Here is a 14981-nt window from a genome sequence, read left to right as displayed (position 1 = left end):
TGATGGAGCTACGGGTGCAACAATCTAATGAGTCGGTCACGATGTTCGCCGAGGACATGGCCCGCCTCTGTCGTAGAGCCGACCCGAACATGATTGAAGAAAGAAAGTTGCACTACCTCATGCGAGGTGTAAGAGAGCAGTTGTTCGCGGGACTTGTGCGGAATCTACCAGTCACCGTCGCTGACGTTATCAAACAGGCTACCGCTATGAGCGGGCCCTTCATCAGAGATGCCGACAGTACGATCGACTTTCCACCAGCACCAGAATCAGAATATCAGAATATCCAGAATCAGAGAATCAGAACGCCTTGCGGGAATTGATCACCCGAACTCGTCAGAGAAGAAATTCAAAAGATTCTGACACCGACAGTGGATAGACCCGTAGCGTCAATCGCCGGAGTGGTGCGTGACGAATACAGGCAGGCGTACCGGCAGCCGATCTTCAAGATCACTAGCGTCCCATTACCTACGCAGCCGCTCTCCGATGTCCACCACCCGTTACAAACACACCGCCGTACTACCAGCCTCCGACTGTCGCTCCTTGGTCGCCGCCGCAAGAGGAGGTTTCGAGGCGCGCACCCGTTACGCAGCTACAGTCATACCACCAGCCTCCGTTCACAGCGCCTCGGTCAATTCCGCAAAACGACACTACGGGACGGCCGCAATTTCGGAGAACCAACTCATGGCGCACCGTCGATAGGCGCCCACTGTGTTTTCACTGCGGAGGCGCCGGCTATATTTCGCGTAATTGCTGCCACCGCGACACACCATTTCCACCTTTTCGTCCGTGGTCCTATGGTCGACGTGCAAATGACGACTCCATGCTACGCCGCGACGACACTGATTTCAGAGACCTCCAATAGCGCACCCGAATGACGAATCTGTGCCGCATGTTCAATCCTATTTCGGCCGTCGGTCACGCTTTCCAACCCCTCCACGTCAGATGCCTTCCCCTACTGGACGTACCTTTGCTGACCTCCGAGGACGAACTTCGCCCAGCCCACGCCGGGGAAACTGAAGGCGGCGACCTCTGGGGGTAAGGTTGCAGGCCCACCGCAAGACAATATAAAGCCCCCGACACTCTCTCCGCAGAACGACGTGAAGCCAAAAAACGCCGACACCGAAGAAATTGTTAGCGGCGACATTGATGTTTTGGTGGATGGAGAGCCGGTGACAGCGTTAGTCGACACTGGTGCCGACTTCTCTATAATGAGTCAGGAACTCGTCCTCCGCATGAGGAAATTAAAGAGGCCATGAACGGGACCCCACATGAGGACGGCAGGCGGGCAATTACTGATGCCTATTGGAAGGTGTGCTGCTAGAATTAGCTTCTGGGATTATTATTTCGTGCCACTTTCTTCATTCTTCCTGTGTGCTGTAAAGATTTGATTATTGGAATGGATTACATGAAAGAATATGGCGCCGTAATTAAGATTCCGGACCGTAGGGTGATGTTTTATAAGAGCCCTGGTTTAGTCCATTGCTTATCGCCGCAACGCAACTTCTTTCGTCTAGCAGAAGACGACATCGTCATCCCACCTCGATCAGGTACCCTTGTTTCGGTAGCATGTGACGCTCCATTGCGTTGCGAGGGAGTTGCCGACCGAATAACCATGTTGTTGCTTACTCACAGCATCTCGGTCGCACGAGGAATCGCAAATGTCACCGACTGGCGCACTAACTTGTTACTAACCAATTTTAGCACAGAGCTACGGTACCTTCCAAAGGGCGGGGCTGTGGCTTCTTTTCATGACGTTGCGGATGTTTGCGGCTGCTGTTCGCTACTCGAAGAAGCACCTACGCAAGACCCAGCTTTTGCACTTCACGTCAGCACTGCTTTGTCGCAGCACGAATGAGCGCGGCTTTCACGCTACTGTCGAAGTTCAATTACTGCTTTGCGTCGACGTCCAGCGTGGGACGGACGCCTATAAAGAAGCATTGGATAATTACAGAGGATACGGCAAGACTAATTCACCAAAATCCGTATCGTGTGGCTCCCACAGAACGTGAAGCCATAAAACAACAAGTGATAAAACTGCTGGAAGACGACGTGATTCAACCATCAACGAGTCCCTGATCATCCACTGTAGTTCTAGTTAAGAAAAAAAGACGGCAGCTTGCGTTTCTGCTTGGGCTGCCGAAAACTAAATCAAGTGACAAAGAAAGACGTGCACCCGCTTCCCCGTATAGATGAGTCACTCGACAGGCTTCGTCAAGCGCGTTACTTCTCTTCAGTGGACTTAAAAAACGGATATTGGCTAATCGAGCTAGGTCTTGCGACCCTGAAAAAGTGCTTTTGTGACGGCAGACGGCCTATACGAATTTATAGTCTAGCCTTCAGGCTTGTGCTGTGCCCCTGCTACATTGCAAGGTCTCATAGTTACTGTGCTTTCGGGTCTGAAGTGGAAAACCTGCTTAGTGTACCTGGACGACGTCATCGTGTTCTCCGCAACTTTTGAAGAACACCTCGAACGGCTTGAAGCAGTTCTGCAGTCCATCCGGTCCGCTGGCCTCACCCTGAAGCCGGAGAAGTGCCACTTTAGCTCCGCGGAACTACAGTTTCTCGGTCACGTTGTCAACCACGCATGTGTTGGCCCAGAGCCTCAGAAAATTGTCGCCGTAGCACAGTTTCCCGTACCATCCAATAAAAAGGCTGTCAGGCGCCTCCTGGGCCTCTGTGCCTATTACCGGCGGTTTATTGCGGACTTTGCTAGCATTGCGTCGCCGTTAACTCGTCTTGCGAAAGACGACGTTGCTTTTGTATAAACGACGAAGAGCAAGGGGCATTCAATGACTTGCGGGAACATCTTCAGACAGCTCCAGTGCTTGCTCACTTTGATGAGATCGCTCCTACATTGCTCCACGCTGATGCCAGCAATGTTGGCTTGGGAGCTGTTCTTGTGCAGCGGCAAGGGGGCACAGAAAGAGTACTTGCCTATGCAAGCCGAACACTTTCACGCACAAAGGCTAATTAATCCACAACTGAGAAGGAATGCCTCGCCGTAGTATGGGCGGTTATGAAATTTCGCTTATATTTGTGTGGCCGCCACTTCACAGTTATCAGCTACCACCATTGATTCTGTTTGCTGACAAACCTGAAAGACCCTTCGAGACGACTGGCGCGTTGGGCCCTACGGCTGCAAGAGTTTGACATGACTTTCAAGTACAAGTCGGGGAAACAACATACGCATGCTGCCTGCCTGTTTTGATCGCCCACAGACTCGTCTGCTCCACCCGAAGAAGACTCAGCATTTATTTGTGTTCTCGACACATCCACCATCGCTCAACAACAACGGGACGAGCCTGAGTTTCTTGGACTCATCAATTACTTAAAGGGCAGATCTGCGAAACCGCCTATAGTTTTTGCAAGAGGACTGTTGTTGTTTTGTTTTCTGGCCAAAGTCATCTGCAAAAGAAACTTTTCTTCGACCGGGTCCCCCTATCTACTCGTCATTCCTGCAGCTCTTCGTACGGAAGTACTTCAAGCATCTCACAATGAGGTGACTTCTGGTCCCTTAGGCTACACGAGAACGTTGGCCAGAGTTCAACAGAGGTGCTACTGGTCGAGACTTAACATCACCGTGAAACATCACGCCCGCACTTGCCTCGACTGGCCGAGGTGCAAGTCGCCCAAGTCGAAACAAGCCGGCCTCCTGCAAACCGTCCAGGTTTCTCGAAGTCCATTTGACCAAATGGGAATGGGTGTATTGGGTCCACTTCCTACGTCTACTGCAGGGAATCGCTTTGTTATCGTAGCAACCGACTATCTCACACGTTAAGCTCAAACAAAGGCAATCCAGAGAAGCACAGCAGCCGAGGTGGCGCGCTTTTTCATTGAGTACATTGTGTTTCGACACGGTGCACCAACCGTCGGAATAACAGACCGAGGAACCGCATTCACGGCTGCGCTTTTAGATCACGTCTTGCTGCTAAGTGAAACGGCGCATCGGAAATCAACCGCCTGCCATCCACAAACCAACGGATTAACAGAACGGCTAAACAAAACAATTTGGATGTGAAATGGATGTTGAACATAAAATTTGGGACGACATCCTATCGTATATCACCTTTGCATATAACACGGCGAAACAAGAGACGACGCGCATGACTCCGTTCACCGTCGTTCATGGACGGGATGTACAAACGATGTTGGATGTGATGCTTCCAGATGACTTTGACGACACTGATACGCACGCCGATGTGTTTACGCAACGCGCAGAAGAGGCTCGGCAATTCGCGCGCTTGCGGACCTGCCAGCAGCAAGACTACGATGCAGGGCGCTATGATATCCACCGTCGAATAGTAATCTATGATGTCGGCGACAGAGTGTGGATTTGGACACCAATACGGAAACGAGGTATCTCCGAGAAGCTGTTAAAGCGATACTTCGGACCATATCGAGTATTGCGCCGACTCAGTGACGTCACGCACGAGGTCGTCCCCGATAGTCCCAATTGTACGCGGCGCCACACGCACCGTCCAGAACTTGTGCACGCTGCCCGCATGAAGCCGTATGTGAGCGAATAACTAAGCGAGAGACCATTACTTCCCCAAGTGACACTTCTGGTCTACCATCGGGACGATGCTCTCTCAGGGAGGGAGCAATGACGCGTCTATTCTTCTGTACAGACGACAACGAAGATAGGGACATTAACGGACTTCATCTAATGCGTCAGTGGGATTCGGCGAGGACGAAGAAGACGTGCCTCTGGCCTGTTTTATATTTAAACAAGTTGTCCTACAATTCTTCAACGTCTCCCTGTCCACTGTCCGCGTTGTACTGCGACAATATAAATAAGAAATAAATACTACATATGCGCGTTCGTTTTGTACGATAGGTTATCCTAGGTATTTGCAATATCTGCCGTAATAAATATCACCAAATGCACTCATTTTCAGTAAGGTATTGTAGGGTGACTATTGGGAAGTACAAAATAGAAGTAGTCATCTTAGTCACTTATCACATATGCATTTTGATAATGACAGCGTGCGTCTGAAACAACTTTTATGCGTCAAACAACCTCCTCGCGCAGAATTTCTTTTCCTGGGTACACACGTGTGCTGTAGAGCCCTATAAAAGCTATTGTTTATCCGCCATTTCCTTTCCAGATTTTCAAAAACAATACTATACCGTACTATGTAAAAATTCAAAATTACGAACGAGGCGAGGACTGTAAGTCAGTTCAAGTCTATAGCAGGTTTGGAAGTACCTGGCATGCTCGTTTTCGACATCTGCTCTATGCACTGGCGGAAAAAACTCCAATGATGTAAGTAACCAAGGGCTCATTTCTTGCTGCTTCAACGTGGTGGTGAGAAGTAGTTTCTTCGGCTATACATTGCAGCAATTCTGCTTTATAGGGGCCTCGATTCTGGAGACAAGGCAAATGCGAAGCAGAATATTTGTTTGGGCAACATAGTAAAATAACACTAGGAATCAAACAGAGTAACCATAGAGCTCGAAAATATAAAAGAGAGACTCATCACAGCGCCATGGCACTTACTAATCAACCAGACTGTTTTTCCAAGCAGATTTCTGTTGGGAGCTCCGGTTGACCGAGGCAAGGAATACACGATGTGACAGCTTCAGAACGGAGGGTCGACTGTCTTTATTGAGAGGCAAAATCAGGTTTGCCGAGTCGCAGTGGTGGTGTCCCCGTCGGGCAGCCGCTCTTCGTTTCCAAGAAAGAGCAGAGGGAAATGATGCCCACTGCGGGCCAACTGGATTTCCGTACCGAGGGACAAAAACGTTCACGGCAGCGACGACGAAGTGGCCGACGGTCGCTACAATTCCGGCATGGCTTTCTGTGCGCCGCCTTCGTCCCGCAGCCAACTACCTGCACAATTGCACAGCATGCGCTACATTTACATTGCCATTATGATGGACCGCCAAGTAAAATTTAGTGTAAGCATAGTACCACAGCTACAACAGATGGCATTACTGTCGGAACTTCCTAAAGGGTTTCAAATAACCCTACTTATACAGGTGCAAGGTTGTTAAGCCGATTCGGTACAGTGAAATAAGGGACCACTCCGGGACATCTACGAGAAATGAGTGTATCTTGGGAACAGTCTTATATCCATAGTGCATCCTGAGAGTACCAATGAACATGTGCTAATTCTACGAAAGAACGTCTAGTTCTGAGCCACAATTTAAGCAAGTTCGATAACTGGGATATTCGGAGAAATTATTCGACATCTCCAATGTTTGTGAGAGTGGCTTGTTGGGCTAGTTGGTACATGGTTATACTAGGAGAATTCCCGCAAACTTGAGACTAGAAAAAATCAGGAGGAAGACATAGAGAAAGAGACACGAACGTGGCTGGACTAACAACTGAACTTCATTCATGAAAACGACGTCCCCCAAGTCCGTACAGAACATACGCAGGCACAACAAAACAAAAACACGGTCAACACCTTATCTATACACGTCTACAGTTATCAAGAAATAAAAGCTCTTTCTTGGTTAAGAACACAGATGGCGCGCTTACACATTTCTCGAGGCCAAGCTTATAGCTGCGATAGGCTTCAATCAGCTCTCTTTCCTGCTGAGTTTTAGCCTTCGCCAAGATTGAAACGTCACTGAAGAATGTTTGCTTTCCAGCTCTATGGATTATTCAAATGTAGACTGCCTCGACCGAATGAAAGTAACAAACGAGTGAAAACTTGGAAAGAGTGGATAACTTGGTATTGCTCCAAAATGATCTAGTTTATTCTGAATGAGGTTGACTAAGATATTTCCTTGTAAGCTCAACTATTTCTTGTTGAAGACCCACTAGACGTGTGATTATGACTCTTGGTAGCAGTTGTCTTTATGATATTGAAGCTGTAGAAGAGTGTGGATGCCTTGAGGAGACTAAAACATTCAGCCCTTACAACGCTCACTCTAAGTGAAAACTTTGGTTTATCATTCTGCACGTTATAAAATGTGCAATCGACACCAGTTTACCCAACGCAAGCACACTGAAGAGCCCTGCAGCCCATCCACAAACAAGGTCAGGGTTATTTAAGCTCCTAAATTGGTCGCAAGCTAAAGGGGTTGAATTCACTGGTAAGGAGGCCGCAACGCCGACTCCCCAAGCTGAGCTCACAGTATTTTCGCACATACAGAAGGTGCTAAATGTCATGCTGTGGCTGACCATTTCTGGACGAAGGCGGAAATAAGAAGATGGGCGCAATTATCGGCGACAGTCGCGACAGTGTGAGCAAAGGAGACATTGCAAACAAGCATTATATTGTTACGCGAACAAAGATCAAGATTGGAAACTATTTAGAAAGTGTACTTACAAAGGGTGACAGCAGCGCTGGCCGGTTCAGCCGTCATCTTGAGACCGAAAGGCGCTCGTCGTCCTCGTCGGGGCGCCTGCATGCATCGGCCACAAGAAGCACGCAATATGCATATATCCTTAGCCCCTGTGGCAGAAGCACCCTCCCGGGGCGTCTAAATATCGGTGATAACAGGAGAGTGATGTGGCTTGTGGCGTGCGACATGGACAACGTCAGTGGAATTTGGGGAAGATGAGGCACTGGTACCGACTGGGGCGATCTCGTAGGTAACGGAAGTCACGGCCCGCACCACAAGAGATGGGCGTGTGTACAGAGGCAGTCTTTTCTGACAGCCGAATGTGACGAGTCGGGCACCGCAGGGGCACCAGAGATCCAGGCGAAAAGTGGACGTCTCTTTGTTGGCGATCGTACAAGCGGCGTTGCTGGTCTTGAGAGGTCAGGAGGCGAGCGCGGACAATTTTGTGTCCTTAGGCTGCCCTGGTGATGGCGCCAAGTGCATACTCGCTGGTCTTTACTGCGGCAGATGGAAGGGATGCATCCAGTGGCAATGTGGGTTCTCGCCCGAACAACAGAAATAACGGGGGAAAACCGGTAGTCTCGTGACGCGAATAATTATATGCAAAAGTGACATAAGGTAATGCAAGGTCTCACTCAGTATGATTGGACGAGCCGTACTTTGCAAACATGGCTGTGAGGGTGCGATTCGGACGCTCAGTGAGACCATTAGTATGTGGATGATAAGATGTAGCCAGCTTGTGCTTGGTGGAGCAGGACTGAAGGTTGACGGCGACGACTTGCGAAAGAAATGTCCGGCCAGGGTCTGTGAGCAGTTGGTGTGGAGCTCCATGCTGCAGAATAACGTCGCGTAAAAGAAAATCGGCGACATCTGTGACGCAGCTTATTGGAAGGGCTCTGTTGATGGCGTAGCACGTGGCATAATCTGTCGCCACAGCGACCCACTTGTTGCCAGACGTGGATAGCGGGAAAGGGCCAAGTGGGTCCACGCCAACGCAAAAGAACATCTCCGAAGGAATGTCGAGTGGTTTAAAGCACCCGGCAGGGAGCATCGATGGTGTTTTTCGGCGCTGGTATTTCTCCCACGCCGCAACGTATTTCCGGATGGACGGGACAAGGCCTGGCCAAAAGAAGCGTCGGCGGATCCGGTCGTAGGTGCGGAAGACGCCTAGCGGACCTGCCGTTGGTGAATCGTGAAATTCTTGTAGAACAGCTGACCGGAGGTACTTTGGAATGACGAGGAGTAGGGCAGGACCGTCGGGGTGTACATTGTGGTGGTATATTACAACATCGCGAAGAACAAAGAGGTGAAGGGAGGAATCAAAAGGCGAAGACTCCAAGCCATCAGTGATGACGCGCAAAGTGGCCTCACGGCGCTGCACGTCGGCAACGTGTAATAGCTAAGAAACGGAGAAAACGCAAGCGTCGGTATCGGGGTCAGGGCCGCCGGGTGGTTCGTCCGCTGCATGACGTGATAAGCAGTCTGCGTCTTGATGTAATCCGCCCGACTTGTACACTGCTACACAGGAATACTCTTGCAGCCGCAGACCCCAGCGACCAAGCCGGCCGGTAGAATCCCTGAGTGAGGAAAGCCAGCAGAGCGCGTGGTGGTCAGTGATTACAGAGAAGAGCGTGCCATACAAGTACGGGCGGAATTTGGAAACCACCTAGACGAGAGCCAGGCATTAACGATCTCTAATCGAATAGTTGCGCTCCGCTACTGTGAGGAGACGGCTAGCGTATGCGATAACGGGATCTTGACCCTATTGGCACTGCGCTAAGACGGCTACCATACTGTGACCACTGGCATTGGTACGCACCTCTGTAGGAGAGGCCGCGTCAAAGTGGGCCAGTATAGGTGGCGTGCTGAGAATGTTGCTGAGGTGGGTAAACGCGGCAGTTTGAGCGGGGCCTCACATAAACGGCAGGTCCTTCTTCGGAAGATCAGTAAAAGATCGGGAAATCGCTGAGAAGTGTTAACGAAGCGTGGGAAATAGGAGCAGAGTCCTACAAAACTTCGGACATCTTTGACAGACTGAGGTACAGGAAAAGACGTGACAGCACGAATTTTCTCCGGGCCTTGTTGAATACCGGAAGTGTCTACGAGGTGGCCCAGCACTGTATTCTGCCGACGACCGAAGTGACACTCTGACGAACTTAGTTGGAGCCCAGCCTCAAGGAAGACTTGTAGAACAGCTGATAAGCGCTCAAGGTGTGTCTCAAATGTAAGCGAAAATACGAGAACGTCGTCTAGGTGGCATAGGCATGTAGACCATTTTAACCCTTGAAGCAAAGAGTCCATCATCAGTTCGAACGTTGCTGGGGCGCTGCATAGACCTAATGGCATAACTTTGAATTTATATCTACCATCAGGAGTTAGAAATGCGGTTTTCACTTCGTCTTTTTCATCCACAGAAACTGCGAATAACCAGACCGCAGTCTATTAATGAAAAGTAGTTGGAACCGTGGCGCCATCGAGGACTTCGTCAATGCGAAGCAAGGGGTAGACGTTTTTCTTTGTAATGCAGTTTAGATGACGATAATCTACGCAGAAACGCCATGTGCCATCTTTCTTTTTAGCAAGCGCCCCGAGCGACGCCCAAGGACTAGACGAAGGTTGAACAATCATTTTGACAAGCATCTTGTTCACTTCATCTTGAATAACCTTACGCTCGGGAGCAGAAACTCGATATGGCCGGCGATGAATAGGACTGGTATCACCAGTGTTTATGTGATGCTGAACAATTGAAGTCTGGCCTAATTGGCGATTCCTCAGGTCAATGATGTCTTGGTAGGATACCAAAAAGCGACACAGATCTGCTGATTGTTCGGGCAACAGGTCCGCAGCAATAATGGGACTAAAGGTTGAGTCAGGGCAAATAGGATCCTGTGGACATGGTTAAGAATCGGAGCAGACGTCTACGGAAAGCGTCGTGACGTAGTCATCTCCGATAGCACCAGGCCTTGCAACCGATCTGTCTTAGGGAAGAACTTCCTTTATCAGGCCTAAATAACGACAGGGAGGCATGTCCGGTTATCGGCGACGGTGACGACGCAGTGGGGCGCAGCGATTTTGCGTATGAAATGGAAATCAAGAACAGATGTGGCGACGTAATGATAATCGGGCATAGGAAAAGATGATTGCAAATCGATGAAAGTTGAGGCTTTAAGTGGCAGGGGGACAAAGGCGGTCGTACTAAAGTTCTTCGGCAATTCGGCACGAATGTGCGCGAGTAGAGTAAGTTCGAGGCAAATGGTACCGGCAGAACAGTCGATCAAAGCTGAATGCGCCGTGAGGAAGTCCAGTCTGAGGATTAGGTCATGGGTACCATTTGTCAGCACTGTAAAAAAAGAACAGGAATGTGGCGGTCGGCGATACTTATGGGGGAAGTACATATTCCAGTGACGTCAGTAGAGCTGCCATCGGCCACGCGTACGGTCGAGTAGTAGGAGGCTTGAGAACCTTCCTTAGTCGACGATGGAGGTTACAACTCATTATGGACACACTATTAAAGCCGTCACATGGGCACCGTCGACGTGAACATCAAGTTATGGCTCGTTGGGAGCGTCAATGGAGGATTTCGGCACGACGAAAATAATGCAGCACTACCTCGAGGAGCTGCGTGGTTTAGGTTTCCGTCCGGGAGAATTCGACGAATAACGACGTGGCTGGGACGATCGGGATCGACGGCGCTGAGGTGACGGCGAGCGAGCAGGACGACTGGCGTCGACGGATACTTCATAGGTAGGAGGTATATGCGAGGCGAGTAACGTCGCGGGTGAGCATATGGGCGAGGAGACGGGGGAAAGGGGCTTGAATACGGCGACGTCCAGGAGCTGCGGCAGTGGCGAACGACGTGGACAATACGGAGGCAACGGAAGCAAATGGGCTTGTCGTCCGGAATTCTCCACTCGGTAGGATAGCGGTATCTCGGAGGGGAATACAAATCGCCGTGAGGCGGAGCAGGCAGTAGGTAAAACTAGGTTTGGAAATTGTTGCCGTACAAATGCCTGAATGAGATAGAACGCTCGGGCTGGTTGGTCCATGCTGGGTTCAAGTGGGCGTCAATGGAACGGCGCAGCACTTGTATCCTCGAGTTCGCAGCGAACAATGCGTATGACGTGCTCATTTAAGGGTGGTGAAGCGGTAACGTCAATGCAAGACGACGTCGCAGCCGTGTTAGGGAGCCGGGAGAACTGTGGAATGACGCGGCGGCTTTTGGCGAGCTCAAAGTGGCGGCATTCCTTGAACAATGACGTCGATGGTGGAAACATTGTTGAAGACCACAAGTTGAACTCGTCTTCCCGTGCTACAAAAATGCTACGCCAACAATTGATTAAGACTGGAGACTCTTTAGAACGTATATTTTCAAAGGGTGACGGCAGCACTAGCCAGCACAGCCGACAGCTCGAGAGCCAGACAACGTTCGTCGTCCTCGTCGGGGCGCCCGCGTGCATCGTCCACAAGAAACACTCAATATGCATGTATCAATTTTAAGAATGCTGCTCAGCAAACAGCCTTGAATATTAGGTGACAAGTATCTTAACGTATTATGATTACTTCAGGTAGCTGGCGGACGAATTCTACATAGCACACATGCGGCTGAGCTAGTGCTGGAGCGTCCCATCGATGAGGAAACAATTTTTTGTAGGGTGCTGGTGGCATAATCCCTGAGGCCACTGAGGTCTAAATTATCCTATGAAAAATCAGTGAAAAATTGTTCGTGGAAATCAAATAAAACGGCAGTGTTTTTCTATCATCGACCATCATTCAGCCATATTGTTTTAAGGAAGCTCCTTGGTAGCTTGGGCCCAGCTCTAGGAGTCGACCATGAATATTAAGGCAGAGGGAGCGGGCACTAGCGAGACCATGTTAGGCAAAAAAAAGACATTTATTCACACCATTACGTTAAGAGCAGTGAGTTTCTAAATGTCGCTCGCGAACGAAAGGACGGCTCAGGAGAAGGCTGCTCCTTAAGTTTTTACGCACTCACGGGAGGTCTCTCGATAAGTAAAAGCAGGGCGCTCATGGCCTAAGCACAAGCGGTTGGTGCACCGTCACGTCCAGTCAAACAGGACTGTCGCCCTTGCGCTGAATCCTCTGCCGTACTTCGCTAGCTCCGCTACACGCAGCACTTATCGATAAACGAGGAGCAGATTCTTCACGCGCACTGACAACCCTCCCCCCCCAAAAAAAATCACGGATGAAATGAAAAGGCAACAGAGAACGTCACGTGAAATTTTGAAAGCTTATTCTTTAAAAAGATAAAGAAGACTCCAAATAATTAAGGACTCGCCACGTGTACTAGCGTACACGTGGCGGGTTCTTAATTCGGTAGTCGGTAGCCGCGACGGCTTACTACCGAACGCGCTGAAGGTATGTGGGGGTCTAAAGCATGGAGCGTGTGGCGGGGGCTGCTAGTAAAGGAGGCGTCCCCCACTTTGAGCTTCCACAAACCATACAATCCCTTAAAAGTATCATAAACTTGATAGGTCTGAGTTCCGAAGAGCCAGCGCGGAGATATACTGCGAAAGAAGAAAAGGGCTTATTTGTTGAGGGGGCTTGTCCGAGGGTTAGCTCCGTGATATCCTATTACACCTAGAACTCGACGCAAACCAACGTCTATGCGCGTGGTTATGCTCCGTTACGGTTGATGATAAAAAATACTTGTGATTTTCGCTAAGTTTGCAAGTTTCTTCGCTGTGGGAACAATTTTAAGCAATTATTACGCGTGTCGGGAAATATGAGACACAGTGAGAAGCACTCAAAACCATTGTTCATGCGAGCATGTTGTAACACCAGGACTTCTCGACGCGGGTAGTGGAGCTACAGTGGATGAGACGGGCGACGCACGTATATCAGAAGTAGAGCAGGTTCTGCGTTATAGAATTATGGCTCTCGAAAGTGGAACAACCTGTCTCACCTATTGCACTTGTGCGAAATTATTGGCTGTACCATGCACGATTTAACGCTTTCTTGGCCTTTATTAGGTTAGCGTAAGTTGTAAAGATCGAGTCTACAGTTGTTATATTTAGCGTTTTTCTCCCCTTTGTGGCCATAACATTTCATTGTCTCAATTAAATGTTTGCTGCAGATTTCTCTCACGAATAAATTTTATGTTGATTTTCCCCATCGGTGCATTTTTTTTAACGTGCAATGAGCTTTACGCCATGTTGTCAAATGTATTTTATAAGGAGAATGAGGTTCACTAAAGCCATGTTGTTGCGGAGTTTTGCTGTACGACTTTCTCCATTTATTTTTTGTGTAAATGAAAATTAACCAAAGAAGAACGAAAAAGACGATAGACAGGAAGAAAGATAGGACAGAAGGAAATGAAGAAGGAAAGAAAGAAATATTAAACTATCCCGCAAGGACCAACGGCCTCGTCCTGCGATGGCAGCATCTTTAGCTAGAAATCAGTGCTTGTATTGCGTACTCAACGAAAAGCAAGGCGAAGCCCTTGGTATCCTTTCGCGTTGCGGAAGGGATGATGTAGCGGAATGCTAAGGTACTGTTGTCAACCACACATTCACCTCACGTATATATATATATATATATATATATATATATATATATATATATATATATATATATATATATATATATATATATATATATATATATATATATAAACATACTGCTGATGTATCAAAATCAGCTCCTGTTGCGGTAAGCGGTAGCATCTCTGGCTGCCAAGTTGTGGGCCGCGTTCGATTCTCCGTCGCACCTACTTTCTCTCGTTCTTTCTTTCTTTCGGTCTTTTGAGTATCCCACGCATTGGGGCACGTTAAAGATCCCCTGTTGTTCAAGATTAATCCGTTGTATTCCGCCACGGCGCGCCACATAATGCAATCGTGCTTTTGGCACGTAAAGCCTGAGAAGTCCATTCAATTCTTCCTTTCTCTCTCTTTTTTCTTTTTTTCTTTTCTTTTTCCAGCAGTTTCTCTGACTTAGCGAAACCTTTTTCACCACTTTTCTCGATGTCAAAATGGAGAGCAAATGACATCAAGCAGCGGGTCCTCACTATCGCTCCATACCCATATCTATTGCGCCGCCGGGTCTTTCGCAATAGTGCATTTTATTGCTCTGTTTCAACACTTAAACGCCTGACGCAACGGGCCAATGCGTGGGGCTCTGCGGTAGTAGTTTACATTTAGAGCATTTTAACACAAAAGCTGCTCGTAACTTGCTTTGCATTCCTCACAAAGTTGTTGCTTGGACTTGAGAGAATGACAGCCCACAAACAAGTCTAATGAAACAAAACACCGACTTGTACCAGCTCTTTATTTTATATCTCCTCAGGTTTAAATATTAAAAGCGCGAGGGAATAACAGAGACCGGACAATGATGTGAGTTTTTTCGCGCCGCTGTGTGCTACCTCCAGGATCGGCCTAAACAAGAAGCCGCGTTTATATCAGAAAGCTCGGCTTCGTGCATAATGTTTGCCGCCATCATTTCCCAGTAAACATTCAGGTTACCTAATGTGCATTTGCCGGGAAGCGTCAGAATCAGTCAAGGATCTTTGAATACTATCGTGTTCCACTCTTAAGGGCGATGCTTAAGCGTTTTGCAAATACTTTCTTCTCGCTGGCGGCGCTCTTTGTGACGGTAGTGTTGTGAAGGTGAGGGTTTGTTCTCATTAAATAAAATCTGCTGAAATTTGGCTGTACATGCGTGAAACA

The 14981-nt window shown here is 48.7% G+C and overlaps 1 long non-coding RNA gene across 1 annotated transcript in view; it reads left to right on the top strand.

Annotated features, from left to right (window-relative positions):
• LOC142571080 (uncharacterized) overlaps positions 1-14981 on the top strand; it is a 47442-nt gene that overhangs the window by 29118 nt on the left and 3343 nt on the right. The window contains exon 2 of the long non-coding RNA XR_012825748.1: positions 5109-5266. This is a non-coding gene — a long non-coding RNA (uncharacterized LOC142571080). The remainder of the gene's footprint in view (positions 1-5108; positions 5267-14981) is intronic.

The sequence above is a fragment of the Dermacentor variabilis genome, chromosome 2 (genome assembly GCF_050947875.1).
Source record: "Dermacentor variabilis isolate Ectoservices chromosome 2, ASM5094787v1, whole genome shotgun sequence".
NCBI lineage: Eukaryota > Metazoa > Arthropoda > Arachnida > Ixodida > Ixodidae > Dermacentor > Dermacentor variabilis.
This window is presented reverse-complemented; position numbering and strand designations above follow the sequence as displayed.